Here is an 11,617-nt window from a genome sequence, read left to right as displayed (position 1 = left end):
CCATTGGAGTTAATTTGTCCTTTTATTCTGGAAAGAACTCCTTTGATGAGAGTTTTCTTTTATTTTATTTTCTAAGTCACCAGGTGTAAGGCTAGATGGGACGGCACAACCTTCCAGGAGAGATGATCTATCCTGGCCACACAGCAGTAAACCAGTGCTTCCGTGAGGGGTAGCTAGGAAAAGATAGTGGTGATGAGGATGACCAGCAGTAGCCTGTAGGGGATCTGATATCTACTTGAACTTTCTTTTTCTGTTCTACAATTCTCATCTGTTCTGTTGGAACCAAGTTAGTTTACATTCCTAAAAGTGGTATTGTCACTCAGCAATAGTATTGAGGGCCAAACCAGAGTTTTATGAGTAGGAATGAAGATAGCATTTAGAAGAGTATTCTGTTAATGCATATGGTAAAATGTTGACTTCTAAATTCCTGCACTTACAGTAGTAGATCTCTGCTGCTTTTACCTGCCTTTCATCCTTTCCTGTCTTTTGCAAACACACTCCAGTTTTCTTTTGGGGAACCATTTCTCCACCATACTTGATCCCAGTGGTGGCGGGGGCACCCCATACCCTGCCTCCACTGGCCAGCATGCAACCTAAACCTAGAAAACAAGAGGGATACATCGTCCTTTCACGGTGACCTCAGAGAGGGGCATGAGGTCCACTGGGCCAGCCCATCACTTCCAGGACTTCTTGCCTGCACTGTCAGTAAAGAAGGGCTTCTATACCTGCTGGGAGTTGCTCTGCTGGAGGAAGTCAGCCTGAACTGAAGTATCCACCGTCATCCAAACACAGGAGCCCTGACTGAGGCCAATGCCAGATGGAGATGGAGAGACTCGGGTGCCAATGACATCGTTTGCTCACGGCTATACTGAAGCTACCTTGGAATTCGCCATCTAATCCAGTTTGAATGGAGTTTCTGTCACTGACAACCGAAAGAGGCTAGAATAAGGTTATCCTTTTTAAGAACTGCACTAAAAACTGTCTTCCTGGAAAAAATAATTGACTTGGCAATTGTATTTTGTTTATTTTATGCTGGAATTTATCAACTATTAGATATATGAGAGTATGAGTGTGATAGTTCAAGTGAAGCTGTTTTAAATGAGTGTACAGGCAATATTTGGAGATCTAAGTTAATGCAAGTGTCTTAATACTCGAGCAACAACTGGGCAAGGTAAACACAGGAAAGCTGATTGCTCTGTAGTATTTGAGACGTGGGGAAAACATCTTCAGTTCTTAGTGTGTAGATAGTTTGGGCAGTAAACTAGTCCTACCAGCTCCTTAGATCAAACCACAAAAATAAAGGAGGCAAAGAAATGAAGGAAGCAGGCTGATTACATTTACATTTAAATTGCAGTTATTAGGAATATTTTATTTGCCACATAGATAAGACATAGCACTGCCAATTCGTGTCTGGTTTAGAGGTTGCCCACTAGCAGTGGGTGATTGGCTTGGTCTGGACTGGGAGGCCAGTGCCACACCTCGCCTATCATTTTTTCCTGAACTCCTGCAGAAATGTCTTTTTTGAGTGTGCATAACTTTGGTGTTGTTCTTAAGTCTTTGTGGACAGACAGATGTGATCCAAGTCTCAAATCGGAAGACAGGGAAGCCCAGATTTTAATTTCAGGTATAATACTGAGTCCCTGTGTGTCCTTTAAAAGTCAGTTAACCTCCTGGCCTCAGTTTCCCTGTCTGCAAAACAAGACTCATAATCCAAACTTAAATGTCTCCGTGGGCCTCTGTGTACATTAATTATTGTTTATAGCACAAGTGGAAGTTGAGCTGTGTTAATTATTATTATCATTCCTGGGTCTTCCAGCCAAGTTTGAGCCAAGCCCTCCTCTTGCTTTTAGTTCCTGAGATCTGACAGATTCAGCCATGAGGAGGGTCGTACGTCAAGGCGAAATCAGCAGAGAGTGCGTGCCTCACCCGGAGAAGGCAACTGGCCCCAAAGCCTTGGCTCTGGGGATGTGGAGCAACCCAGGTTCCTATGGCTTTGTTGGAACCTCATGCTAACAGAGCAAGAGTTCTGAAACTGCTGCCACACTCCTGTCCCTTGCCTCTTTGTGTACTTGCCATTTAATTTACCAAGAAGCCTGGAGATCAATAAGAGGAGCTCACCCTGTCATTAGACAGGCCCTAAATTGCAAGTTGCAGCTGGAGAAGCTTCAGAAGCATTGTGATCACTCATGAAGAAAGATGACTAATCGCTTTCTTCTGGTCACTTATTTGGCTTATGACTTTGTTTCTACTCTCTAAGTACAATAGTTATCAGATTTCCATGTAACTAGGTAGTGACAATTGGTATGTCTAGTTTCATTTAATACACTTGTTTGTGGGTTCTGCTACCTCACTGAGGCCAAGTTGCTTAGTTGTATTGTATCCTGCCTTTTTAAAGCTCAGGAGACAGGCGGAGGAGGGAAAGCTCACCTTAGCTCACCAATCTCCATCTTCATCAGGATCAGCATCAGCATCACTAGTGAGTGTCCGGGAGACACCGTGTGTTTAACCCTTTGCAGTGAAGTTAATCTCTACGTATCCAGTGCAAGTTAGACAAACAGTTCCAACAGGCTTGGATCTCAGCCGTGTGCAGAACCCTATAGTTTAGAAAAACAACACCAAAAATACACCAGCATTCCAAAGAGCAGGGGAATGTATCTTCTACCATGGTTTGAAGCCAGCTGTCCAGGGCACAGGTGGAACCAATTTCCTATATTACCTTTCTAGGCAGGGACCAGAGAAGTCAGTTTTTAGGGGAATCCTAAGCCCCCTGTGTGGCAGCATCCTTACCCACTCAGAATGGAAGCCAGCTGTCCAAGGGTTGACCAGGTCCCTGCCTGTGTGCCTGACATCCTTTCTCAAGGAACATGCACACCCACATCTATTGGCACGGATTTGTAACTATCTCCTTCCGAATTCGGTCCTTGCTGTTAATACTGACTCCGCCCCCCACACACTCCCGCCTTCACTTTCCCCAGTTCTGCAACCCCCTGGCAGACAGGCAGGTCCCAGGCGCTCTTGTCTGCTCAGCACAGCAGGCAGACGTCGGGGTGGTGGTGCATGCTAGTTAACTAATTAATGATTATAAAGCACTTTGAAAACATAAAGAACCAGATAAATGCCAAGTATTATTGTTATTAATGATGAGGAGGCTGTTTAGTCATCCTCAGCCCTGAGCTCGGCTCACTGCTCCCACTGTGGCTGCAGGCTGATTTGAGAACCAGGATGCGAACTCCCCTCCTCCCTGCAGGCGCTGTTTCACACTGAGTCAGTGACCAAGGTGAAGGGCCAGGAAACCTTCTCTCCTCCTCTCCCACCTGCTGTCAAAGCACTGCCTACTTTGTGGCTGTAAGGCTAACATTTACCGAAAGCCGGGGTTTGAAACTGCCTCTCTATTTCCCATTCACCTGTTCAGTCAGTTCATTGATGTTTACTTGAGTGCTCACTGATGGTGATTAGACTGCCATCTCTGTCTGAGGACAGGACGCAGCCTGAAATGAAGCCCCGCTTTATATTCAATCAAATTCCATAAGGATGGATTCACTTCTACAAGGATCTCTTTTACATGTTTTGGGGGCTTGATATTTTCTTCTAGATGCCTCTGTGTATGTTTGTTCCTTTGATATAGCAACTCTGTCAGCTGGGAAAGGCAGATGTTATTTTCCCCATTTTGCAGATGGGAAACCTAAGGGTCAGGGACATGATGAGCCTTGTATAAGGCCCCAGGGGCTCTAGAATCTAGTGGCAGGGCCAGAGTTCACTCCAGCTCTCCCGAGCTCCAGGCTGAACAGTGCCCTCTGACACATGAGGTGACTGCAACAGACTCCAGACACCTGGCAGGATGTGCAAAGATACTTTAAACAGCTTCTCGATAATGTTCTAGCAAAGCAGACACTTTCAGAAACCCCGTAGTCTCTGCATGGACGTCTGACCTGAAGCTCCTCTAGCCACTGGCTAGCACTGAGGAGTTCTCCATGTCCTGTTTCAGGCTCGTGATCCTGGAATCTGACACTGTCTCAAATGCTTGGGCCGAGAAGACCCTAGAATCCATCTGTGTAACATCCCCGCTCCACAGATGACGAAACTGTGGGCCAGAGAAGTCCAACTACTGGTCACTGATGCCAGAGCCGGTGAAGGGGTAAGGCTCGCTGCATGCTTCCCCCGCCCTCCCGCAGGGCTTCTGGCTCCACAGCCAGCCACCATGCAGCCTCTGGATCTCCACTGCTGGATGGGAAGGTTCCAGGGGGTTTCATGTCTTTTGTGATGTTCTGTGTTTTCCAAATTTTCTTCTGAAATAAATTATAGAAGGAATCAGAAAACAGGGCCGGGTGCGGTGGCTCACGCCTATAATCCTAGCACTTTGGGAGGCTGAGGTGGGCAGATCACCTGAGGTCAGGAGCTTGAGACCAGCCTGGCCACCATGGCAAAACCTCATCTCTACTAAAAATACAAAAATTTGCCAGGCGTGGTGGCAAACACCTGTAATCTCGGCTACTCGGGAGGCTGAGGCAGGAGAATCACTTGAACCCAGGAGGTAGAGGTTGCAGTGAGCTGAGATCACGCCACTGCACTCCAGCCTGGGCAACAGACCCTCTCTCAAAAAAAAAAAAAAAAAAAAGAAAAAGAAAAAAGAAGTACTCAGAAAATAAATCATTGTTTTTTATACACACACACACACACACACATACACAGAGCTGTCTACCAATCTGGCTGTCTGTAGCTCACATGTGCATATAACATGTGAACATCTATGTAAGTATGGGCTACTGCATTTCTCTTCCCCAAACTCCCTCTTGGATTGACAGTCTTTTACTGGGGACTCACTTGAGGGTTCAGACATCGCTGGTTGTCTTCTCCCACTTTAGTCCGCAAAAAGGAATATTTCAACAGATCTACAATTTTGTTCTAGGTCTAAACCCCTAAGAGTGAAGCTGTGGGGCCTGGGGGTCGGAGGGATGGTTGGCCTGAGCCTACAGCCAGGGGGATGGGAGGGTGGGGGAACAGCCTCTCTTGGTGGGGGACTGGTGCTGATGTGAGGACAGCCTTCACTGCCTCAGAACCCATTTCAAGGGCTTCTCAGTGACCATGAAATCCTGCTGTGTCCCTGCTAACACCCCACAATGTGCATTTTTTGACTAAGATCTGCTGCCTAGTGCTGTGGCCTAGATGCTGTGAGATTTCTTTTTTTAAGTAGTAAGTTTATGGTGTGGTTACATTTTAAAATTGCAGCTACAAAATACATCAAGTTCAAACGCACATCCACAGTGCTACCGTGGCCTGGAGTGGAACCCTGCAGCAGAGCAGCCCCAGGCACAGCCCTGCCTTCTGCCCTCTCTTACCCCTCCCAGGCAGTTTAGAGCAGCCCCTTGGGCTCTCACTGTTGCGCTGGCACAGTGGGGCCACCTCCCGGCTCACAGGGGCAAGGTGAGGTAGCAGAGCCAGGAAATTTGATTCTTTTCACTTCCTTGTGAGGAGATCCTTTATTCCTGAAGAATTCGAGGGTGTGGAGAAAGCAGAGGAAAGACAGCATCCAGGGGTGAAATACCACCGGCCAGGCAGAGCCAGCCAGAGGCGCCAGACCCACTGGTCCGAGTGGAAAGTGAGCCGGGCGTGCTCCAGCACAGCCAAAACCCTCTTTGGGGTTTTCTGCTATGGGGATAGCATACTTCACATGGCTCAGTGATTTCAAAAAGAAAAGAAAATTAGCCTCCCCAAACCAGAATCCTCACCTGTCACCTACCTCCCTCTCCGCCTTTCTCAGCATAGCTAATGTGAATTGAGTGCTTTGTGTGCCAGGCCCTATCACATACAGTCTCTCATTTCACCCTTATACCCACATAGGAGCTCCATTTTACAGAAGAGCAAACTAAGGCACAGAGAGGTTAAGTGGCTTGTCCAAGGACACACAGCTAGAGCATGATAGGCCTGGGATTTGAACGTGTCTTCCTGGCTACAAAGCTCATGCTCCCCACCTCTGGTATTTAGGGGACCATAATCCCGTTGGAATCTCTCTAATGGCATCAGCCCTCTCAGTCAGTCAGAGGGCCAAATGGAAGCAGAAAATATTTTGGGATCTCTTGCAAGCCTGAACTAATTGCTTAGGAGATGTTAGGAAGGCAGGAGTGCTGGTGCTGCTTTTGTGCATTTTGAGTTCTGGTCAGGCATTTGTTCCCATGGACAGTCCGCTTGGTGCAAGGAAGGAGGCAACCCGAGGAGCTTTGCCGCTGGAAGGGCAGGATGTAAGTGCGTGTCTGTGTGTGACCTGCCACCCCCAGCTCAGCAGGGAGAAAGCCAGGCTTGCTTAGCAGGCAGGGACACTGGTTTAGTTGCTTTAGCTGCCCATAATGTGAACTCCTCAACACCATTTCCACTTCCATCCAAATCCACTTACACATGCTGCTTGAGTCCTTCTAACTTTATAAGCATAAAGGCATAGATGCTGGAACAAAAAGCTTTCTGCAACCCTTCCCACCCACAGGAAAGGTTTGGTGTGGGCAGTTGTGCCTTTGTTCAGCTTTACCCGACTGTGCCTCCAAGGACCCCACCAACTACGCATTGAACTTGCACTTCCTAGTCACAGAGAGTGCAGCTCTCAGTAATCCACATTAAGGCTTTGGAACTCAGTTTTGCATATTGGTCCTGTTTTACATCTGACCTCATCAATGTGAGGCCATTCCTCTCTCCTGAGGAGTGACTTTGGAAGAGTGTGACTGGCAGGGAAGCCGAGAGCTGGAGAGTCATGCCCAGGATGGAACTTAGCTATAGAAAGCCTTTCATCTGGCCAGCTCTCAAAGCCCTGAGGGCTATAATTAGTCCTCACAACACCTCTGCCTGGTAGGAAAGTGTGATCGCCTCGTTTTTATAGATTGGACAGTGAGGCATGGTGCTATTAAGTGACTTTCTTCAAGGCAGCACCTCCCTCAAAGAGCTGGGACTTGATCAGGGGGTGATTCTACTTCTGAAGTGGGGGGAAGAGCAGAGAGTGACACCAGGCTGAGTGAGCAGGTCAGGCCCTTGTCACCTGACCACCCTTCCCTCCTCAGTACACCAGCACACCCTAAATGTGGCTACTGGTAGGGGGTTTCAAGAAGCGTCTCAAAGACTTAAGAAGTCAAAGGGAGGGTGAAGAGTAGAAGAGAAAGAGAATGAAAAGCAATAAATAGCCCAGGCAGAGGTTAGAGGTTCTCTCTGACTTCCTGTAAAGTATAATCCGACCAGCCACATGTGAGAGAAACCAAATGTCATGCAAAGCAGTGAAATTGTCACCCTCAGGATGCGGGGCGGGGGGACCCTGAGACGAAAGGTCAGAATAATCCCTTCTCTAGCAAAGCTGAAGTCCCAGCACTATTTTTAGAAGCTCCTAGAATTTACAACCTATTTTTAGGAACTCCTAGAATTTGCCACCTGCTAAGATATAAGAAGAGCCAAAGAATTAGAGTTCATCACCCTAGAGTGTACAGTCAGCTTTCTCCGCCTTAGCCGATGGGCTTCTGAGAAGGGTACGTAGAACAGATGTTAGTAAAGTGAATCACCTTGAACACACTCCCAATGGTTAAAGGACTTGGGTGGAGAGCCAAGGCAAAGAGCCAGTCATCGCCCTGCCTGTGCAGCTTAAGTTTAGTCTAGTGGTTAGGAGTAGAGGCTTTGAAGTCATGCAGACCCGAGCTCCAACCTCAGCCCCACCTCCCACCGTAGCCATGTTGCCTGGAAAAGTGGCTTGACCTCTTTGAGCCTTAGTTTCTTCATCTATTAATTAGGGCTTGCCATGCCCTCCCTCTCAGGGTGATTGTAAGAGTTCCTTATGATCATACTAGTTCCTGGTAAGCATTCAATGAACAGCAGCTGTTATTACACTCTTAAGTTTTATGTATTTCTTTTTCTTTATTAAAAGGATATCTTTTTTTTTTTTTTTTTTTGAGACAGAGTCTCACTCTGTTGCCCAGGCTGGAGTATGGTGGCACAATCTCGGCTCACTGCAACTCCGCCTCCTGGGTTCCAGCAATTCTCCTGCCTCAGCCCCCCAAGTAGCTGGGACTACAGGCACGTGCTACCATGACTGGCTAATTTTTGTTTGTTTTTTTTTTTTTTTTTTTGAGATGAAGTCTCGCTCTGTCACCCAGGCTGGAGTGCAGTGGCCGGATCTCAGCTCACTGCAAGCTCCGCCTCCCGGGTTTACGCCATTCTCCTGCCTCAGCCTCCCAAGTAGCTGGGACTACAGGCGCCCGCCAACTCGCCCGGCTAGTTTTTTGTATTTTTTAGTAGAGACGGGGTTTCACCGTGTTAGCCAGGATGGTCTCGATCTCCTGACCTCGTGATCCGCCCGTCTCGGCCTCCCAAAGTGCTGGGATTACAGGCATGAGCCACCGTGCCCGGCCTAATTTTTGTATTTTTTAGTAGAGACAGGGTTTCACCATATTGGCCAGGCTGGTGTCGAACTCCTGACCTCGTGATCCACCCGCCTCAGCCTCCCAAAGTGCTGGGATTACAGACGCGGCCAAAAGGATATCTTTTCTAGCTGACTGAAGTGATGACTGGATAACTCAATTTCCCTAGGATTCTAAAACATGCCATTCCTCTGAGGTGGTTTAGAGCACCCTCTAAATCCAAATCTATGATACGCAATTGATTTTGCTTGGCCTAGAAGTGCCCTTGCTCATGTCCCTGGGGAAAAGCACAGATCAAGATGGCAGCCTGCATTGTCTCTGGGCTGATCCAGACAGTCACTGAGCTGAGCCCACTCCCATGGTTTCTCGAGAGGACCAGCTCTATTTGTCTCATAATAGAAGTTCTGAAGTAATGGTTGAACCTTTTTCAGTACCCCCTTGAGAATTTGATAAATATTATAGCCCTCTCCCTCTCAAAAAATGCCTATGAACACAAAGTTTATGCTGTTGCTTCTCATTATTCGCAGTGGTTATTCTATAAACTCACTCGGAACACTGAATTGGCAAATTCTGAACCATCACTCCAGGGAAACATACGGTTAAGTTCCTGAGAGCCCTGGTCACAACATTTTCATCAACCAATCAGTATATAACCTTGTGTCATGTGTGTTTCTGTTTAAAAATCCCTAATTTTATACATATTGTTGATTTTGTTAACATAGAACTCACAGCCAACAGCACCATTCATGCCTGAAGGAAACTTATCGAGCCCGTGGATTTTCTCCACAAGCTACATCACAGCCTTCTTCCACTTAGAAACATTAGATGCACCTCCGCACTACACCCGGAGGTCATTGTAATTGGTGAAATCACTAACAAAATACATAAAGAGGCAAAAAACATGACTTTGAATAGACTGCAGAAAGTCACTTGTTTACAGCATGAGAGCTGTGACAAGAAGGCAAAGTGTCACCTTGTTCAACCTCAGCTGGGAACGTGCATATTAGGTGACTCGAATGTGCTGCTCTGCGCATGTGCTTGTCTGCAGATGACTGCAAACGCTCCATGAGTGTTGATTTGGGGGTTATAAGTAAAGTTTAGTGAGTAGATAAATTTGCAAATACAAAATCTTCTAATAATGAGGGTTGACTGTATATAGTTTGGGCATTCGAAGCCCATGAAAGCCAATTCTACAGGAATTGGGACAAAGAGAAGCATTTTAATTCTTGCAACCCATGGGAACCTATTTAAAGGAGAACAAGTAAATGTCTTTCTGAAAAGGTATAGGCATCCTTTACCAGGCATTTCTATCCTTTTTTTTCCCCTGATATTATATACCTCTGAGTTTTTCTCAAGACCTGGTAATTAAAATCAGGCATCTGAAAAAAAAAATTATTATAAAAACTAAGAATATTTGGTGCTTTCTTACATTTATTATTATTGGCCTTAGCAGGAAAAATGTTTTTCTTAAGCAAGCCTGATTATCACTACATGAAAAATATGCATATACAGGCCGGGCACAGTGGCTCACACCTGTAATGCCAGCACTTAGGGAGGCTGAGGGGGGCAGATCAAGAGGTCAGGAGTTCAAGACCAGCCTGGCCAACATGGTGAAACCCTGTCTCTACTAAAATTACAAAAATTAGCCGAACATGGTGGCATGCACCTGTAATCCCAGCTACTCGGGGGGCTGAAGCAGGAGAATCGCTTGAACCTGGGAGGCAGAGGTTGCAGGGAGCCGAGATCATGCCACTGCACTCCAGCCTGGGTGACAGAGTGACACTCCATCTTGGAAAAAGGAAAAAAATAGTGTGCGTGTGTGTGTGTATATATACATATATAAAAATGTAAATATATAAATATATAAATGTAAATATATTTATAAAAATATATATACACACATACACAGAAAAGAAGGAAACATGAAAAAAATGAGTAGTTTCTTTTTTTTTTTTTTTTTTTTTTTGAGACGGAGTGTCGCTCTGTCGCCCAGGCTGGAGTGCAGTGGCCGGATCTCAGCTCACTGCAAGCTCCGCCTCCCGGGTTCACGCCGTTCTCCGGCCTCAGCCTCCCGAGTAGCTGGGACTACAGGCGCCGCCACCTCGCCCGGCTAATTTTTTGTATTTTTAGTAGAGACGGGGTTTCACCGTGTTAGCCAGGATGGTCTCGATCTCCTGACCTCGTGATCCGCCCGTCTCGGCCTCCCAAAGTGCTGGGATTACAGGCGTGAGCCACCGCACCCGGCCGAAAATGAGTAGTTTCTAAGGTGATCGAATATGAAATAGTTTTTCTTTATAATGTGTCCCTCAGTGTGGATGTTATATGATCACACACATAAATTAACAAGAAAATATTTCAATGAAAACAATATGGGAGTAGAAAAAGACTAATGAAAATATCTTCAAACACAAGAAAATTAATAATCTTTAATCATTTCTCCCTTGGAAATCCATCCGCATTGGCAAAAAAGACAAAAGATCGAGCTCCTTCTCACCGATCGCTTCTGTTTTGCAGGATTCTCTGAGGGCCATGTTATTCCTTTGCAGGGTGGACTTCAATATTCTAAGCCCTTTAGGGGCTTTCATTTTGGCAGACACATGATGCTAAGACAGAAAGTAGACAACCATAATACTGCAGTCAAGAAGCGAACGGCCCAGATTAACTAGTACATACCAGGGTGGCTTTGGGAACACGTGATTTTAGGAAAATTACCGAGGAGAAGGTCCAGAGAGAAGTCACCAGCAGGAGTGCATGCAAAGTAGTCTATAATGAGACAGATTGGACACAGGTGTGGCCTATAGCCTTTGAGCACCTATGGAGGTGCAATTCGCATGCCCAAGTGCCTTTGTAAAATTTCCCCTGAACGCCTTGGCAATCAGCCAATCCAGGTTTTAGTGAGCACATTCTATATGCCAGTCTGGACTACATGTGGCCGACACCTAGAAAAATCAAACCCAATCCCTGGCTTCAAGTCACTGTCTGCTTGGGAAGTCCCGATTCAGTCATCAGAGAAGCACCCACTATGTAAGAGAACTCTAAGAAGCAAGACCCTGAGCTCCTGCTGGTGTCAGCCCATGGTCTAGGCTCTAGGGACAGGTTCTGAACAAGAGGAAGTTCCTGTCTTCAGGGGCTCAGACATTGTCTGTGGCAGAGACAGACGATGAACATGAAACTGAGTAAATAAACAGGATCCCTTCAGACAGAGGTGAAGTGCTGGGAAGGAAAGAAACAGCAAC

This window comes from Papio anubis, chromosome 6, assembly GCF_008728515.1.
Source record: "Papio anubis isolate 15944 chromosome 6, Panubis1.0, whole genome shotgun sequence".
Classification (NCBI taxonomy): Eukaryota; Metazoa; Chordata; class Mammalia; order Primates; family Cercopithecidae; genus Papio; species Papio anubis.
This window is presented reverse-complemented; position numbering follows the sequence as displayed.